Source organism: Apis cerana, linkage group LG9 (assembly GCF_029169275.1).
Source record: "Apis cerana isolate GH-2021 linkage group LG9, AcerK_1.0, whole genome shotgun sequence".
NCBI lineage: Eukaryota > Metazoa > Arthropoda > Insecta > Hymenoptera > Apidae > Apis > Apis cerana.
In genome coordinates, this window is record NC_083860.1 from 8,732,105 (window position 1) to 8,752,158 (window position 20,054).

Here is a 20,054-nt window from a genome sequence, read left to right on the forward strand (position 1 = left end):
AACGTTCGATAGTTCCTTGTCTCTTTAAGCCGTGGAAGAGTTGTATATATTGAGAGAGAGAGCTGTCATCTTCTTTAATTTTGCGAAATCACGATCAACTTGTGCACGTAGATCCCGAACCAACGATACCATTTCTTGACCGTTTTTTGAAACGGTACTTCTTTCGATAGTTGGATTAGTTCGTTGTTTCTCGACTTTCTTTGAATATACTGTAAAAGAGATGCCATCTCCTCTAATTTTAACGCCGATATTTCCCTTTTATTCGTTTTTGGAAAGGATGTTGACAGAAATTTACAATTATTTCGGTCGCGTAACGTTTATTACGCGAACGCGGGGGAATAATATTTCGGCCAAATGTCAATTTGGACAAAATATCCCGCGGACGATCGATCATCACCGCAGTTCCAACGTTTGATCGTTGAATATCTTCCCTATCGGCGGATATCCTTTGATATCCGTTAGATAATTCTCTCATCTTTAATTAGCCTATTGTGTGTATCCTCGCAGTTGATCGGGATGCTCCTAGAAATTCAAATAGTTCCCTTTGTCGCCGTGTCTCGAGTACGAATTCTCGATTCCAGCAACAAAGCTGGAATCTGCTTTCCCTCCCTCCTCCCCGTTCACTGCGATCAACGATCGTAATCCAATCCTCCAGGACAACGAATACACATCATTCGGTTGTTACTCGATCGAGTGTAGACATGGGAAGGAGGCGCGATACGATTTAACGATTTAATTAGAAAAGATTAAAAAAAATCTCGACAAAAAATCTCGACCTGGGAAAATCTAAGAATCTAATTTCCTCTTCTTCGAAGAGAGGAAAATCGAGAGTCTATCTATCATTCTAATCAATCCCCGCCTTTTATCAGAACAATCCGAATGCAGGGGAAGAGCGCCGCTCTTCGAACGTTTAAACTCCGCGCGGACCAATGGAGATCGATCGAACCATCAATTTCCTACTCGCGAAACGTATGCAATCCACGATAGCTCTGGCTACGTAACGGCTCACGCTCTCGAAAAAAAAAGAAAGAAAGGAAACAAAAATCGAGTTTATGCGTTCGCTTAACGGGTATTGAATAAGGTGAAGCAACCGGGCGGGTCTATTGATCCGGATCGGACGATGCACGCTTGCCAATACCGAAATTAATCAAAGGTGATATAAGATCTATTAAATACCGGACCAAAACCAGGAACTTCCCTTTCAAATCATCCCCGATTTGCCGATTGACCCGAGCACGAATAATTCGCTCCCTTTTTTTAATTCGTTCAGGGATAGGGAGCTCGAATTCGTGTCAAACCGATTCGAAAGTTTAAATTTTGAACTGAAGGGGAAAAATGGATTAGAAAATTTTAGCGAAATGTCTATCCACGGAGATATCAACTTTCATCCTGTTATAATTCATCCTAGGAGTAACTGCGGGGCAAAGTTGCGGGGAGAAGTTGAATGGAAACACTCTTCCCCGATCCATTTTTAACCTGACAAGCTTCAATTTTCTATGAATATTAATTTATTCATGGAATCTTGGAAACATTAGGATATTACCTCCCTACCCACCGCGGGATAGAAATAAATCGATAAAGAAACGTTTCACCTTTCTACGCGACCACATTTATTCGAAATTTAATCGAAATCGATATCGCGATTTCCAATTTCTTCTATTCTTGGCAAAATATATCGGGCGTTATAAATATACCGGCCGATCATTAGAGTCGTTTTCACCGTGTCCGAACAGAGGTTTTGCTCCTTTACACAAGGAGAGGTAGATGAGGCTGTATCGAAATGGCGAATCAGAGAACCGGTGGGCTTACGCGGTGATAAGCCAGCGTAAAAGCGGCCTATCATGGTCAATCATCGACGGATTACCGTTTAATTAATCCTTTGAATTCGTTTTTGCGGGATGATCGCACGGCACAATGGCGGTACACCGACCTCGTTTATCCGCGGGGAATTAGCGGCCTCGAAACGAAACCGCGTGCGCACTTGTAATTGCGTTACGCCCGATCCACCATGACACAGTTTTATGGCTTATTATGGGGTTCGACGGGCTTGATACCCCTGTAACAACCAGTGCATCGCCCTCTCTATCCTCGCTATTAAACGTTTATTCTCGTTACGAACCATATTGTTCACTGGATACTGGAATTTTTTTGCAATTTATTTCAAAAATTCGTTTTTTCGAAGAGAAAGAGCGGAAATCACTCTCTCCCTCTCTCTCTCTTTTTAAATTGAGACGATCGACGAGTATAAATAATTCGCGAAACGCGCGGAAGGATAGAAATAATATTTGCCGTGGATAGAATAACCTAGATTTTCCTCAGACCCTCAACTTTCCACTTAAACTCATTTTTCGTTTTGTGAAACGCGCGCAAAACCAACGCGAGACGCGATAAATAAAGGGAAAAATCATTATTCAGAGTCGTCGGGCCGCGCGGAAAAGAGAAACGCCAGGGGGGAAGGGAAGGGAAGGGAAGGAATTAAATGGACAAAGTATAAAAAAAATTCGCCGCTTTACCACGCTTTGAAAAGCTCAACGTTCGAGCCCTTCCCCGCGTAAATTTAACGTCGCGCCGCCTCTCTTTTATTTTTCTTTCCGCGCGGAGGACAAGACGCGCGCACGCCACGGTCCCACGACGAATTCCCTCGTGGTTTTCGACTAGGCGTCGACTAGGCAAACACGAATTCGGTCGTCTTCTTCTTATTTCTCCTCGCATATGTATGTATGTATATATATATATACACACACGCACACATCCCCCTGAAACAGGTTATTTTGATACCAGATTTTCCACACCGTAACTTCTCCGCTATCTATTTTCTCGTGCACGTCGTTCACCTGTTTGCATTTTTATTTTTACGTATGTACCAGCTCGAACCGAGCGTACACAAGGTGGTGTGTGTTTTTATAAATCGAGTTCAAGCTCGAGGTGTGCTCTTTTAAACACTTTTTCTTTTCTTTTTCTTTACTCCCCCTTCGTCGGATAAATCGATTCCAACTATCCGTTCTACGATTATCTTTTTCGAGCCAATACGAGCCTTGTCACTTGTTTCCAACCGCTTGGAAGAGGGAGAGAGAGAGAGAAAACGGAAAGAAAGAACGTTCCTCCTCCTCCTCGTCCTCCTCGTACGCACCCCTTATTGGAAAAACCGACTAGGACGATAGGCTGTAAAACCCCCTCGAGGTGTATCGCTTCAGGATGTATCGCACGGGACAAAACCTGGCGCGGGGGCTAATTCGCGATGTCGTCGTAGCCGATAAAGTCAGCTTAAAACAGCTTTTAAAATCCTGAAATTCGAACCGATATCGGTGGATGTGAATATATATAACTCTCTTTCTCTCTCTGTCTCTAGAAGTATCAAGGGAATAAAGAAAGAAGAGCGACATTTCGAAGAGAAAAAGAGAGAGAAGAAGAAAGGTGGTTTCAGTTCTGCCTTTCTCCCCCTCTTTGGATTCGCCTTTATTTGCTCGAATCGAGCTCGCAAGTGGATAGCCGGCCGCTGGAACGAGAAACAAAAGAGAATGAACCGGAGAATATCCGAAAACAATACATTGTGCCCGCGATCGACCGACTACTACCACCACTCCTCCCCCCACTCTTTCCCCAACCGTCCCGGAACGAGCTACATAAATATCTGGCTACCGACGGTATTCGAAGGTATGATGCAGCGCGAGCCTTTAACCGAGGCAAAAGATACCGGCTGCTTCTTGCCAAATATTGCCTTCGTTCGATTTATCTCCTCTCCCCCTTCCCTCCTCCCCTACCCATCTTCCATCCCCTCTTCCTCCACGAATCGAAAGATATTTTTATTGGGCGGAAAATTGCGTCTGTCGCCCGATGTGGAGGAAATGAATTTTTTTTTGACGAATATTTACGCATGGGGGAGAAGGGAAAAACTTCCTGTTCTCGAAATGTTGGATGTTTTAAGTGATAACAAGAGATCGGTGGTGGGACGATCGAGTACAGGATGATGTTTGCAGAAGGTGTTGACGGAAGAGGAAACGCGTGGAACGGAAAATTAACACGACGCGTATCTCGAAGAAAGGAAAGGAGGTTCGCGACGATAATTTGGATCGGTTCGAAATGGAAGTAATTGAGCAGCGCTCGGGACGACTCGCGGGAAAATATAGGGAAGATTGGCGGATCGCGCGGAACAATGGGAATAACATTCGGTTCGCCTCGAGCGATGATCCTCCATTCCCGCGGGGATAGACGCTAGAACCTGCTAGATTCGAGTTGGGTAGTGTAACGACAGTGACGCCAGTTTCCACCTACTTTATCCCGGGTGGCGAGACCTCGACCGAGGTTCGAAAATCCTTTGGACGAAGCTGACTAAGTAGTTAAGTCGGTTCAATCTCGGACATGAGATTAAAATGTCGTTGAAGGAAAAATGTAATTGAAAAACTTGGTGTCGGGCGTACAATCTTATTAATTACACTTTGAAAATCCCCTTTGACCACGGTTTAATCGTATTCCGTCCCTGGCTCTAATCTCTAACAGCGCCTTTACGGTGATTAAAATAGAATTAACAGGATTCCCGGCAGGAGTCTCTCACGATCGAAATCGAAGACGTACTCCGCGTCGTTTCCAAAATTAGTTGGATCGATTCGTACGTGCATACATATTGTATTGTTTTTAATAATACCACTTGAAGATCCCCGAAGATCGTCGCTATACACGAATCCCACCTTTTCAAACTTCTTCAAACATCCTCGATTCCGATATATGATCGACCTATACTACTTGCTCGACTAATTGCATTCCTATTATAAACTGGAATAAATCAACGAATTATCCAATGCAGTTCAACTCGTCGAAAGCTATGTCGAAACTTCACCCTTTGTGAGATATATGTCCAAGTACTCGAGAAAGTGCTCCATCTCTTGTGGTCACGGATTGTTTCCAGATCACAATTGAATTTCGCGTCCGATGAATCGGTTCCGTACAACGAATTAGGAAGTTCGTCTTTGCGTTCTACGCTCGAACGATCGATGGAGGAAGAAGTGGAGACAATACAGTTCGATCGACCAGAAACTATTCACTATCGGACTATCTCGAACACGATACTTACTTTTACCATCGATTATTAGATTATATAGATATAGGAGCACTCTATCCTGTGTATTTATTTTCGTGCGATCGATACGCGAATCGTATCGACGAAGATCTACTTCTTGTGAAAATTCGAACGTTTTTCTGTTTGACGAACGTTCAGGATGACGGTGACCGATTACAATAATGGACAAGAGTTGACAGAATCTGGAGCTTAACCGCTTTGCGGTTGACAGATTTGCGTCGTCCTTTTTCAACCGGTTCGGCCGTGTTCCACGAATTAGACGAAGTTAATGCGCGTCTCGTAACGAAGTGGAAGTTTTCGTTTGCTGATACACCGCCGGGGAAGAGCCATGTTTGCACTGCAAACGGCCCTTTGTTACGCCGTAAGTGAGGAAATATTAGTATTATGTCAGAGTTGTGGTTCTTAACTCGGTCTGTTTGCATTGTCGCTGCGATGTACAGACCGTTCAGGAAACATTGTGTAACTTTGATTAAAAAACAGGGTGACGAGTGTGCACGCGGTTTTAATTTATCGACTCGACGAGTTCCCTTAATGAAAATGTCCTCCCTGTCTACGATAATTAATCGATTAATTCGAAAGATTTACGAACCTTTTAAGATCACAGATGAAAGATAAACGCTGGATAACCCCAGCTGTTTCACTGAATTCAAAGCGGAATTCCTTTTTTTTTTTTTTTTTACATTTTTCGAACCGCGCGTACTCGCGGTAAACTCGAGTTGCGTGTCCCATAGCGTGAATAATACATGAAAGAAACCCCCCTCAACAACGAATTGTTTGACAAAGTTGAACGCGAACGCGGGGCGAGCGTTAATCTATACGACAAAGCGCGTAGAACTCGAAAAATAAATATATATGCAAACGAAGTAAAATTTGATTGGAACGGCAAACGGAAGAGCGGGGAACTCGATTCTTTTGTTCGACGGGGCGACGGTTTCCTTTAAAAAATTCACGCGCGGAACAAAACGCGCGGAATAAAAGTAGATAAAGTGTGTGTATGTGTGTGTGTGCGTATGCGCGCGCGCGCGCTCTCTCTCTCTCTCCCTAAGTAAATTAAATTTCTTTGAAACCAGGAAAAATAAAACGCGTCGTATAATTTCGCCCACGCGTTGCGATGCAGCGAGTTTAATTAAGGGAGCGCGGCAAGTAGAATCAAACCGGTGTGCGGCCAGACGGTTCTTTTTTTAATTCTACGATACTTAACGTAATTATTTTAACTCTGTGACTGAGCTGTAAACTGGACTCGCAGGGAGATAAAAGATAATATTTCTCGTTTAAATAGATCCAATGATACTTTAATCGAATAATTACGCATTTGCAATTATCGACAGAATGTTATTTTTCCGATGATGATGATGATGATGATAAAATTGATGATAAATTCATTAAGCGAACTTTCAATTTTCAAAATGGTAATATCTGCCTTATCGATATATTAGCGATAAAGGAGGGAATTATCCTCGAACGGTGGAAGGAATAGTGTAATTTTAAGAAGACACGGCGCCACGATCGAGGATAATTAAACGCATAACTCGTCCGGCATTTCGACATGGCGAGACGTGAATTTCGAAGCAGCCAGGGATAATAGATCTTGAATTATTAATTAGGGGCCGGTGAGGCAGAAATCGAGACGTTGTATTAGCGAATTATGGGGGGAGGGGGAGGGAGGAAGGGATACGCATGCGCGCGAATTGGAGCGTGAAAGGATAGCCTAGACTCCCTCTCCGTATGACCGCATCGCCGTCGCCTGCGTCGAATAAATTAGTCGTGTTATTCCTGGTCCAATGTGGTTCCTACGACAAATCGCCCGCATGATTTGTGCGCCGCTGCAAAGAGAAACCGCGCGGTACACCCGCGGTAAAAAGATTCCTGCGATTTCGTACGGGGGTTCGGTTTGGTCCGCTATGCGCAATGCGGTACAATTTCTATCGTTTCCAATAAATTTTGCCGGAATGACTTCTTTAATGACTTTTGGAAGATTTATCTAAACACTCCGATACAAGGAGGATCTATCGTAGATTTCTTTCTTTTTTCTTTTTTAAATCAAAAGAAAAAGGAGATCGATTAAAAATATAAATTAAGGAATTGAATCGTCGAAAGGGGCTTCTTTCGAATTGGCGTCGAAATAATTTTGTTCTACTTTTCGATAGCGCGAACGGTCGAATATCGAAGACGACAGCTTCGTATTTTATGCGTGGCTCTCCTGTTTCGTGACCGCGGAGAGGTTCACTCGCAGGGCGTTATCGTCCAGATATTGAGTGGTTTCCGTAAAGGATCGTGGCTTGCCAACTATACGAACTTGTCGGGTTTCCTTCGTAGGGCTGCCAATTAAGCCGGCGATCCTGATAATATTGTACATCGAGGGGATCCATTAGAGCTTATTCCATAGGGAGCCGTTCATCCTTCATCCCTAAAAAGAAAGATATTTTGAAGGGAGGGAAGGGGGTTGAAGATTGAGGAAGTTCTTTGGTTATCGAGGCTGAGCGAGAGAAAAAGCGATTTCAAAGGGGGTAATCACTCTTAAAATAATAATTAAAGTGAAATTGTTTCGGGCAGGGAGGAAAAATCGAGGAGAAAAATGGTGAAAAATTTTTTTATACAGCACCGTTTCGCGAAAGATTAATATCCATTTAGATTATTCTCTCAATAAATTTGTTATTATCGATTTATACCACTTGTCCAGTTATCATTGTTTTATTCTTACTTCGTTGTATTATTATCGATTACAGTATTATTCCGATTCCGGTTCAATAAGTAAATCGAGCATTGCCACGCGAAGAAATGGATGGGAAAATTGATAGAAAATCATTGATCAACACGATTGGGGCAATGATTGGGTGGATACGAAGAAGGGAATTACGCAACGCGTACGTCACATCATTTATCGTTAAAACAATAATACTGGCGACCAATGCCGATAAACTCAATTTCCACCGATGTCACGGAGAGTTGGTTGGGACCGAGCTTGTCGAATAGCAGCGGACCAAGCGGATTCCATCTCGAAATCTCGACCGCATACGTTAACATAATTAAAAACGACGAGCGTCCAGAACTCGCCCGTATAATTAATACGATTTCACGGCTGCTAAGCGGTCAAATGAAATCCCTGGCCGCGGTGAAATGGTTCCAAAATGGAGAAACGAACGGTCTGCTGCGCGAACGGACGACGTTCGTGGAGAGGGGATGAAGTGGCGCTGGACGGAATGAGGAAGAGAGAGAGGGGGGAGAGAGAAGAGAAATTTCAATTTCACCGGTTAATGAACGAAGGTGTTTTGATAATTAGCAATGATTTGGAGAACAGATCGAGAAACAGAGCAGGGACGCACTCTGTTAATCCACCGCCACTAGTAGGATCTGCGGTATCCGGGCATTAATGTCACTGGCGGCGTGCTAATTGATGACATCATAATTATTATGCACGATTACGTAGCAGGAACCGACCGTGCACGGCAGAGACATCAAGTTGCGGACTTTGGCGATATACTGCCCCCCTGTCGGCCTCCACGCGTCCACCTCGCCCTCTCTACGAAATTCCAAAATCTCCAATTCCCCTTTCTTATCTCATTTCTTTTAAAATTTAATCGATATATGTCTTTCCTTTCTGCAAAGATGTCATTATTATTCCTTCGAACGACAATTTCGAAATTGCGTAGAAAAATATACGATACATCCATTAAAGATGCATTACGTCTAAGCACGATAGTTTTCGAGTATTTGAAAGAAGGATTGATCGGAGAAATAAGTACGGAAATAACCATAATGGTCGAATTGATATATAGAAGAGTGAGAGAGAGAGAGGGGAAGTGGAAACATCGAAAATTCACGGGTCGTCCGCACGCAATGATTGCGACGTGTATGCGGCACACAGAAATGGTGCGCGTGGAACGTGAGTGTGACACATTGGGCAGACGTACGTGCGAGACGCATTACGCCTCGTGGTGACGATCCGAAATCGATCGTCTGTGACCTAGAAGGATGGTTAATCCCGAATCACGTATACCGACCGCCATTAGGAGACCTTTGGAATGTCGTATCGCGCCCCCTTTCCCACCACCCTATCGTGACAAATTATTCAAGGAACGAGTGTTAAGCCATTTCAACGTCCACACTTTACCTTCGAGTAATTTATAACCACGTCCCGACGTTACGTTTCTATCGGCGACGCTAAGGCTAATTTAAAATAGGTCGCTTAAATAGTTAAAATCGGTGCCAAACTTGCTTGGCTTCGAGGATTGCATAATTTTATAAACGGGGGGGAGCGTGAGAGGGGCGTAAAGGTCAACCTTGTTTTTATGGAACGATATCTTTTTTTCTTTTTGTAGCGCAACATATTTAAATAAACGAGCGACCCGAAGGTGGTCGAAGGTCGCGGAAAATGTCGTCCAAGGTTATTTAAAGTCAGCCACTCGATGGGAAATTATCTGCCAACCAAAGTGAGTGGACAATTTTCCGCAATTTTTTCTTTCTTTTTCCTTCTTTTTCTCCCTTTCTCTCTCTCCTCTATTTCAATCCGATTGACATTTAAACCTTCTGTGAATAGAGAAGGGTAACTTTGTCGTAAAAATTAGAACTTCGACCTTATAATTACCGATAAATTTGTTACGTTTATTACTCTCGAAGAAGATAAAAAGGAGAGACAGAGAGAGAGAAAGAAATAATACTAATATATAAGTAAGCATAAAGCATCAGCGAGGCGTGGGTATTGACTTCCTGGTGGAATGTGTTTCCAGTGAGGGAACAAGGGCCTGTAATTACTGTTACCTCGGCCGAGTGGTGGTCGCGCGAAGAACAAACCGTGCCGCAGGCCGTCACGGGTAACTGAAACTAAATGAATTTTGAAGCGTCGTTCAAAGGCAGCGGCGGGTGGACGCGGGTGCGAGTGAGCGAGGGCTGACGCACGCGCGTACACCAGAGGAGGAGAGAGAGAGTCGACGGAGGTAGAAAGTTTACTGACCGTAAGCGGACGTCGTGACTCGGCTGGACGACCCAATTCGTGGACGACACGGAAAATAACGAAACGCCGAGAATTCAATTAACGGCGAGTTACCGCTTCCACAATTCGCCCCCCAACTTTTCCACCCTCTTGTAAATTAACAATAAGCCGGAAATCACGCGGCTTTCCATCCGTTTAATTACCATTCGTACCACGCTTTTTGGCAACGGAACGAAATGTTTGAATTTCCCCGATGCGTGGATATATGTGGATTGCATTAGACACATTTTATCTTGTTCGCCGAACGAGATTGCAGAAGGGTTCCGTTGCAAGAAGAAAAGTTCGCGAAGAGTCGTGAGAAATATTTTCTCAGCGGCAGTTCTCTCTCCTTCTCTCTCTCTTTAGGGAGAGAGAGAGAGTTGGAATATTTCGTTTCGGTTTGAACGGCGGGGAACGTAATTAAAGAGAGTGAGATTTCAAAGTTTAACTGGAAGGTATCCTTATCGGAGATAATACGGCGGGTGGAGTGGTAAAACGGTGAGCTTCGGTCAATATTATCTTAGCGAGACGTCGAATAAAAGGCAAACACGCTGTTTACATGCAAATTGCGATCGTAAAGTGTACGATCGGTCTGTAGAGGGATTGGAGGGAACGGTGAAAAGATTCTGAAGGGGATGACGCGTTCGGCGCGTCGATTTTGATTCTTTTTCCCTCCCTCTTTTAACACAATCCTCGATCTCTTTCGCCCTTCTTCATCGCTGTATTGAAAATAGCGTACAAACACAAAAGGGACGAAAGAATGTTCAGGGACTGCGTGATGAATAAAAAAGAAAAGCGTAATGAAATTTGCCGCGGTCTCGAACGAAAAATCATCGCGATAAGAAAATCGCTTGCCACGATATTAAAGAAATCTATTCTTCAGCCCGCGCTGAACGATGCAAATTAATACATTCTTCGGTCGGCTGCTCGACGCGAAACAATATTCACGGCACGCTGGAGGGTGGCGGGCGATTGCTACGCGTCTCGCGACGACGCTTTGTCGTCGGTAGGGAAAACAGGGCAGAGGGATGAAGCGAAAGGGAAAAGAGGGAAAGGAGAGAGGGAAAGAAAAAAGGAAACGAAGAAAAAATGAGAAGAGAGAGAGAAAGAGAGATCTCGCGTAAAAAGAAAAGAAAGAATAGTAATGGCGGAAAGTGAAAAGGGATTAAAAAGAATGGAGAAAGAGAGAGAGAGAGAAAGAGAAATGAAACGCGAGGGTGTCGGTTTGAGAGAAGGTAAAAAAGAGCGAGAACAGGGCGAAGAGGTGAAATAAAAGCATTGTTCCGAATTATTATCGCGAAACAGCGTGAAGCTGGGTCTACACGCGTCTCCAGACGAGTGCTCGAAACAGCCGACGGTATATTACCTTCATTATTCAACACTGACCCACCCTCGTTATTGTTCCAAGTATTCTTTTCCCTTTGTCGGCTCGAGGATACTTTTTTACAAGCCTCGAATACCGAATTAACCGATTTTCGGCCTTGAACCGCGACCCGTAAAGGAGAAACGTCCTTTGATACGTTCGATCGTTGATTCGGTTCGCACCGCATAAAAATGCGCCCCGAGGTTGCTCCGTTCCCTTATCCCCACCCTGTTTTTCTCATTTTTACGCGTCAATTTTTGATACGCGAATTTACCGGGGAGAAAAGCCCAGAATTTATGGACCGAGGCCGGAGGATTTCGATACGCTCTCTTTTTGTTTTTTAACGTGCAAGGAGTCGGTATAAATGATCGGCAGAGTTGTATTATCCGAATAAAAAGCGGGAGTGTTCGGTCGCTAATCCGCTTTTCATAAGAGCGTAAAACATTGGAGGGCAGAGAAACTTGCCAATATCGTATAGCGACTCCCGGCTATAAAACAGTCTGGAACTCTCAGCCTATCTTTATTACACAGCTTCTCCCTTTCCTTCGCTTCTTTTTTCTCCCTCTACCTTTCCAATCTCCCTTTACCTAAATTTACTTTCCTCGACGCGATACGATCCGCGTACACGTATCTCGTGCGCGAAAAACTTTGGAAAGTTACTCGAGAAAACTTGAGAAAATGTAGATACATCTCGAATCCCGGAATAATTCGTTAATTGGCACATTGGTAATCCGACCTTACGCGGGCTTTGATCAGGGGAGGAAGGACGTAGGCCTGTTCACCGGCGTGTAAAGCGAGTACGATCGGGATGGCCTTACAAGGGGAGGGGTACAGCGGTCGAAGCATGCATCAGCGCACGTCATCGGGTGCTCGCATTTCGCCGAAATGAATATTAATCCCCCTGTGCCGGGTACGGCCGGTTATTCGCGGCAGAGTGTGTACGCATCCACGACAGTCGACACTCCCTGTCTGCCCTTTATTGCCACTGATACCAAGCGCGCAGCCACCGCCATCCAGCCAACGGCACGGCCATTCATTCGCACGGACAAAGTACTGACGCCGCTCTAAATATACGGTCGCATAGTGCCGCGAGGCTTCGACGCGCGTCTGTAAATGGGCACACGGACGTGGGGCCGTGTTTGGCCGCAAGCACAGCTCCACTTGCATCCATTCGCGCGTGTGCGCTCGCAGAGAGAGAGGGAGAGAGAGAGAGGCGAGGGAGTAGAGACGCGTGTCCGTGTCCACGCGTTCGTATGCGTGTGTAAGCTAGCTGCAACAACGGAGGGCGATAATTCCTTGGAGCTGGCGAAGGACGAGGTAGAGGAAGGCTGTTACCGGGGTTGTTGTCAGTGGAAAAGCAAGAGGTGAAGAAAGAGAGACGGAGAGAGCATAAGGAATGTTCTATCCTGTATGTTCGCCATTAATTCTAACCCGACTTTCCCTTCCACCGCGTCTTCCCGCTGCCTTTGCGTAATCGTCAAGCTTCACGGTTCATTAACTGTTGTTTTCCACCGTCTTTCGCCCCGTCTTGCCTCCGGTAATCCGCATTTCGAATACTCCCACGAACGCGAGTAGACGCTTTGTATTATTAGCAGGGAATAATAGCAGGGTGGATATGACGATACACAACGCGCCGCTTCAATGCCTTCGAGTACTCTCCGCGGAATCCCGAGATTTCCCTTTATCCCCCCTATGATTCTCCGTTCTGTCGGGAAAACAGATTTTTATTTCGAAATAAATACGAAGTTAAGAAATACGCTAATCTAATTTGCTCACGATTGCTGCGAGCTAGATGGAACAAACACCTCGAGGTGTTCCCCATTGGGAATACATATCTATCTATATATATATATCTTCCATCGAAGAAAGAAACTTGCCCGTAAGAAACTTTCGGCCAACTCGATCGCACATTGAAAATTTCCACCTTTTAAAAATTAATCCACCCCTCTCCGTCATCCGTCACGTTCTCTCGGTTGAAAACGTTAGACTTCCTCCAAACTTGCTCGCCCCTTTGGATCGGTCCCCCCTTCTCCCTCCTTTTCCACGTCGAATTTCAGTCGAAGGAAAAAAAAAGAGAAAAGAAAGGACACGGTCCGGGTTTTCGATAATCCAGGTCGTGAAGCCGTAATTCAGCCCTGAGGAGGGTGGACGAAACGTTTCTCGACGGCGAAACGAAACGCGTTGCGAAGACGTTTCTCGCGCGAAAAATTCGGACGGAAGAGGGAAAGGCAGGAAAAATAGAGGGGGGAGAGGAGAGGAGAAGAGGCGAGCAAGTTTCTCGAGAAGGGGAAAAGGAAGGTAATGGAAGTGGAGAAACAATGGAGAAGGTGGGCGGGTAGGGGGCGTCACTCGACCCGAAATAAAAATTAGACTTCATCAAACGACTCGACGACTGGTGGCTGAAGCGTCGGATTAAACATTGTTCCTTTGAGCTCGGCCAGTTCCTTTCGGCCCCCTTTCACGGGGAAAGTGGCAGAAACGTATAAAATCTCGAGGGAACGCCATTGTTTCTGAGGCCCGTGCCGGCTTGGAATTACTGGCTCGCGTGTGGGCCGAGAGACTCGAACGGATTCTTGCCCCCCTTTTTTCCTTTTTTTTTTTTTATCATCTCCGTATTCCGGGATTATTAGTTTCGCGATGATTGCCGCGCTGAGAACCTCAGGCTTGCCCCCTTTTCGCTTCCTGTAATACGCGTTTCTGGCAAACCTTCGCTTCGTTTGATCATCGTTTTCTTCGATGAGAAGAAAGAAAGAAAGAATGAAAAAAAAAATTGGATCGACAATAACTTCGACCGGGAAATTCAAACCCAACCTCGCAAAAATTGGCTTTGAATTCGTGGATTTCAATTTAAATTTTTTTTAATTCCAACTCGAAGCCGTCGAGCCGCTTTTCATCACAATTATCTGGCAAAATTTTTACGTTTCTAACGTGGTGGATCCGGGTGGAAAATTTCATTATAGTTTATTCAAATATCCAAAAATGCTCGCGAAATATTTTATACTCACGGTCGTTGGAACATATTTCTTTCTCCTCGAGCTCGAAAATGAACGTAATATAAAATCTTACGCGCTCAAGATTTCGCATTTCCACGTTACGTCGTAGGTGGTCGAAGGCTAGGACGAGAAAGGGAATAAAATTCTCGAGAATTTGAATTTCTAAAAACGTGGTGGTCATTGATCTCGGCGAGGCCGATCCTTACGTAAACGCGTACGTTGGCCACGCGGCCCGGATTCAGCTAATCCATTAAGTTTCGCGTACGCGATGAAAAAGGCGAGCAAGCTTGCAACGAGTCCGATTTCCTATTTCCTTGCCCGCTGCGCCAATAACGACTTGGCCGATATCGATTCGAACGCGAAAAAACGAAAAGACTCCACGGAAATTCTCCTTCGAATCTCGTACTCTTACCACTACTTTTTTCCCATTCGCGTCCATTTCCTTTCTTTTACTTTCTTCTTAAACGGTATTTACAACTTTTGCAAATTTGTGTAATTATAAATTTAAACGAAAGAGTTTTCTAAACTTCGTGCAATTCGTTTGTAGACGGTTTGAGGATGGGTCAATGATCCGGTCAATGAGACGACGACTCATGGTCATGGAACGAGTGACAAGAGGTCAAGGAGACCTCAATTGTCCGCATTAACTAGCGCGTTAAATGTTCTCGCGTTCATGGCTAATAGCGTAAGTCTTAAGACGTCGAAATTACACGTAATTGCGGTAAATGCTCGAGCCTCCACCGACAACCTTTGTCACTGACCACTTCTTTCTCTCCTATTTTCGCCGTGCGATCTAGTAGTATCAAAAAAACGAAGAGAAAAAAGGAAAAGTAAGAAAAAAAAAGAAACAAATACACTAATCGACCAATATCGTCATTTCCAACCAACAAACAACGAGAGAAAGGAACGAGTAACACGATTCTTAAAAATTCTCAAAAAAAAAAAAAAAAAAAAAAGAAAATTACTAATCGATGAATCCGATGAAACGATAAACTGGGAAGGCTCGACTTAAGGGTTCGACCGCGATCCAATTCCTGGGGAGGAATTCCATTTCAATCAGTGGAAACGCGATAACAGGAATCCGGTGACATCGGCGTGAAAACTGCGGCGTCAATTTCGATATCGAAAAATCTTGGTGGACGTGGTGGCGAGGCTACGTGTGTCGCGATGCGCAAATCTGTGCACACAGATCTGGGCGGGGAAGGAGAGGGATAGCCTTCTGATCTCGATTGCGCAGCTGTCCGATTTCCGACCGTGCCATCTCTCCCCTTCTTCGTGAAATATAAAATTGCCCCCTCTTGGAAATTTCGATCGGATTCTTGTTTATCGTAGCGATGGTTAGCTTTTTAAAGATGGCTTTAATGAGAATCTTTAAATCTCTTTTCCGTTTTCTTCTTTATTTTTCACAGACAGAATTTCGTTTACATTAATGATAGACGCATCTCTAACGCGTTAAAATAAATTATGCAAAATTGCGCATAAGCTGATGAAGACTCGGGCACGCTCAATGCAATACACTTTGCAAAAAAAAAAAAAAATTACACGTGTTTTATTATCTTTTGATAAAACAGTTTTGTCGTGTGTTCGTAGTATCAAATTTTTATAGTCATATCAAAATACCGTAATATGTCAAATGGTGTAAAATATAATCGCGAGTAACACCTTTTTTTTTTTTAGTGCGTACAAATAAAATGGTTAATTTATCAAGGAATTAAATATTGTTCAACTTTTTAAAAAATTCATTTCTTAAAAAATAAAAATAGCATCAAATATTAAAGATAATTGGACACGTGAGCTTTGTTGTTAATATATATTTCAAACTCACCACTTTCGCTTTCACACGTGCAACGAGAAAACGGTATTTGTGAAAAAAAAAAAAAAAAGGAAAAAAAATAGTTTGATATGCATTGAATCCGAAATTTTTACGACACGCGATATTAAATAATGACTAATCCACTCCTGACATGATTGTTAATAAATTTGTCTCGTGTCCACAAATCCCATTTTTTTTCTCTCCGCCAAAGAAAATTAGATGACGCGAAAAAAAGAAAAAGAAAAATATTGCAGCGACCGAGAGGAACCGGTGAATTTTTCAAAGCTGCAAATGAGCTCTCTTGCTTATCCACGTCGTTCCATGCCCTGAGGGAGGAAGTGTTTGGTCCCCATAATCAAGTATTTAACCACGCTTAATTTACAATGTGTGCATAAACTGTGCAGTTTCCCAGTGAATGTTTGTATTTACAAACGAGACAGGTTGCCTTGTTTCTAAATTGAATTTATTACTTTAAACGATAACATTTTGAAAATGTTTCGACATTCGTCCGATAAATTTTCACTCTTTTTACGCTCTTTTCTTGAAAACCGTCCGTCTCTTTACATTTTTATCTTGGTCAAAAAAGGATCGTATCAAAAAATATCAGAGGAATAACCGAATGTCTCTATTTATCGATCGCGAACGGACCTCATCCGTGAATTAACGGACACTCGAATGAATTCCACGTTTCCAAGTAAACCAATTACATTTTTCGCTTGGAAATTGAAGTTAAATGGGACGGGTCCGCGTGCGACAAATTTTCCATTATTTTTCATGCTGTGAATTCGAATATCCGAGAGAAACGGGTCTATAGGTGCTTATAGTCGAAATTTCTTGCTTCCCTCAGAATCTAAAGAATCTTATTTCAGAAGCAAGTAAAAGTTAACGCAAAACACAATCAAACGAATTACGAAGATTGGATTGGAATTTTGTCTCGAACTTCTGGAATTATACGTTCAAGAAATTGGCTTTTCGAAGCACGATATTCGTATATCTTCGATTATCTGATTCTTTGTTTTTCAATGTCTTTTTCATTTTTTTTTCCATTTTCTTTCAGCCGCGATGCTGGCGATTGTAAAACAAAATTTCTATTATCGAAAGTCTTTAGTAAATATGATCAAACGACTTGGAATTCAAAGAGAGAACCATTTTCTTTTCTTTTTAATCGAAACGTGGAAGACTTATAGAATTTTATGCACGTGCAAGGAATATATAGAAGCAAAATAAGATAGATAAAAGGAGGAGTTTTTTTTTTCTTACAAACGAAGAGGATATTAGTTAACTCGAGATATACGTTCATCGATGATCTGTTAAATCGATCATAGTATCGACGCGAATATGGATCCGCAAACCATTCACCTGAGCGTTATTAAAAAAAAACAAAAAAAAAGCGTTTGCTGAGGGATGGAAGATCGATCGATTTCGAATAGCCGGCCAGCATGAATGTATTAATTATCCTTCTTTTTTTCCTCCAATTTTTTTAAATTTTTTTTATTTTTTTATTATTATTTTTTTTTAACGTTTTCCCTCTACCACCTGGATATAAAAGATTTCTATAGGAGAAAGGAAAACTTTGATGAATGGATGAAATTTCCATCCTCGATCGGGGAAAAATTCTCTATATTAAAATAAAATATATTAAATAGAGAAACTCAGGGCTGTGTTAATTAAAAATTTTGTCCCGCGATACCATTGTTCCCAATTATCGATTCGACCGTGTCCATTTGAATTTCTCATCGCGAGTATATATATATATATATATATATTATATATACGTTGATCAAAGTTCCTTCGACGACGAGAAACTCGGTAGCCGGTCCAATTATGCGCACGTCTGCCAACAATTTCGCGACACACCGCACGATCAGAGACATGCATCGTATTCGCTGTTGAACAAGAAACTCGGGTTGGAAAGGTTTTTCCCCCGTTCTCTCCCCCTTCTCATTGCTTTCCATTCCACAGATAAGGAGGCTGGTTTAAATATAAAAGTAATCTTGTTTCTTCTGTTCGTTCTTCTCGTCGCTTTAAGTTTGCCGAGGGAAAGAAATTTTCGTTTGGATATAAGTTCGAATAATAATTCCAATAATTGTAACCAGATTGATTTCGAGTAATTTTTTTTATTCGTGCATTTATATCGAGAATAACGCGATATACATATTTATCGCGTCGATCGAATTATGAGGACAGAAACGGAAGAGAAACGTTTTTTTAATAACTGATATAAATTTCAACCATCTCCATAATTTAATGCGCCGTAGTTACAATTTATTTAAACGATCGAAATTGAAATTTATTTATACGTCGGCGTTACATATGTATGCGAGTTTGATATTGTCGAAAATGAAACTCGGCTGGCTGATTTACATAACTGTCGAAATATAAAAATACGCGAGGCCGAGGAATCGAACGAGATCACCCCTGCAAAAAGGGGAAAAATGACGCGTGCATTCGTCGGAAATTCCGTTTTTTAATTCACGCGCCGGTAACTCACCGTTGGAGGGGAAAGATCGAAGCTATTATCGAGGGATGGCTCGTGTTCGATGAATCGTTGACGAGGCGAGAACGAAAGAGATACGGAATCGATGAAACTTCTCCGTGCGTTCGACCGTGCGTTCAATTAAAAAATAAATGCCGGAAGTCGCGAGCACGTCTCTCACGAAAGAACGAATTTTCGATTCAATTTTTTTCGCTCTTTTTAGTTCGCTTTCCCCTACTATTTGCGCATTTATATGCTTTGTTTCCGCGTGTTTTTTCCCCTCTCTTTCTTCTTTTCTCCTCGAACAGTCGTCCGACAGAAGAAGAGAGAATGTCGTTTAGAAATGAGATTAATTTTTGATTGGTTTAAATCGTTTTCAACGAAATATTCCTCCCCCTCCCCAAATTTCTCGTATCTTTGGTTTCTTTTATACAACGTATAACAAGTATATAATCGTCATTTATTAAGATACAGAAGAAAAAAAACAGTGAATTCCTTTATAAAATTATTTGCATCTTCCTCTGAAAATGCATCCAGTCTCTTGAACTGAATTAAATATATATATATATATTAATTAAATACACCTTCTATCTCATGGAAAATTAATTATCAAATTAACCATTTTCTCGCTCTAATAATTTATCACAAAGAAAATAGCTTATTCCTTCTCGTTTATAATAAAGTTTCGTTGGAAAATTAAAATTATCCAAGAATCCATATAATACAATTCTTTTCGCTCTTTCTAGACAATACATCTAGCTTTTCGTTAGAAGAATCATCGGTATCGATGATAACAACGAAATGAGCTAAAAATTTATGTCGCGAAGACGATTATTCTAAAATTTAATCGGGCAAGGAAACGCGGCAATCGAACGGTGGAATACCGGTAATCCGGTTTCACGTGCAAGCATTTGGAAATTGCTTTCGAAGCCGTGTCCAGGAACTTTGAATTTGGTTTCGAACACGAGCGGAAAACGTTGCCGCTTAAAACGCGTTGGAACGCGCCAACCTAACTTTTCAACTTTTTCTCCTCCCCCGTCTCTTTCCCTCTCTTCCCTCTTAGTTTTTGTTCCCAGAGTGGGAGAAAAATGACGAACAGCCTTCAAGCTAGTTTCAGTGGGTTAAACGAGAAACGCGTGCACGAGCGGCCAAGTCCTTTTCCAGTTTTTCCGACTCTTTATCCTCGACGAAAGTTCGTTAAATAGGGGCTATTTAGTTTGAAAGAAGTAGGGTAGGATGTTTAGAATTGAAAGGCTCTTCTCGGTTCCTAGCCTGCCTCGAAGAATCATCGAATCTGAATCCACGTGCTTCGCGTAAATTCGTTAAAAATGAAAATTTTTTCAACGCGAGATAAATTTTTCCTCTA

The 20,054-nt window shown here is 42.6% G+C and overlaps 1 protein-coding gene and 1 long non-coding RNA gene across 7 annotated transcripts in view; one reads left to right on the forward strand and one right to left on the reverse strand.

The window, feature by feature from the left end:
- The window catches only part of LOC108004171 (neuroligin-1), a 240,568-nt gene that overhangs the window by 74,438 nt on the left and 146,076 nt on the right, over positions 1-20,054 (reverse strand). The gene's annotated exons all lie outside the window — the stretch shown is intronic.
- The window catches only part of LOC114577871 (uncharacterized), a 131,041-nt gene that overhangs the window by 55,050 nt on the left and 55,937 nt on the right, over positions 1-20,054 (forward strand). For 2 of the 4 annotated variants that reach the window (XR_003698281.2, XR_009831150.1), the window contains exons 5-6: positions 9,394-9,504; positions 9,802-15,360. The exons of 1 other annotated variant lie outside the window; for it this stretch is intronic. This is a non-coding gene — a long non-coding RNA (uncharacterized LOC114577871). Of the gene's footprint in view, positions 1-9,393; positions 9,505-9,801; positions 17,868-20,054 lie in introns of those variants that run through there. One more of the 4 variants, XR_009831153.1, reaches the window with a different exon arrangement.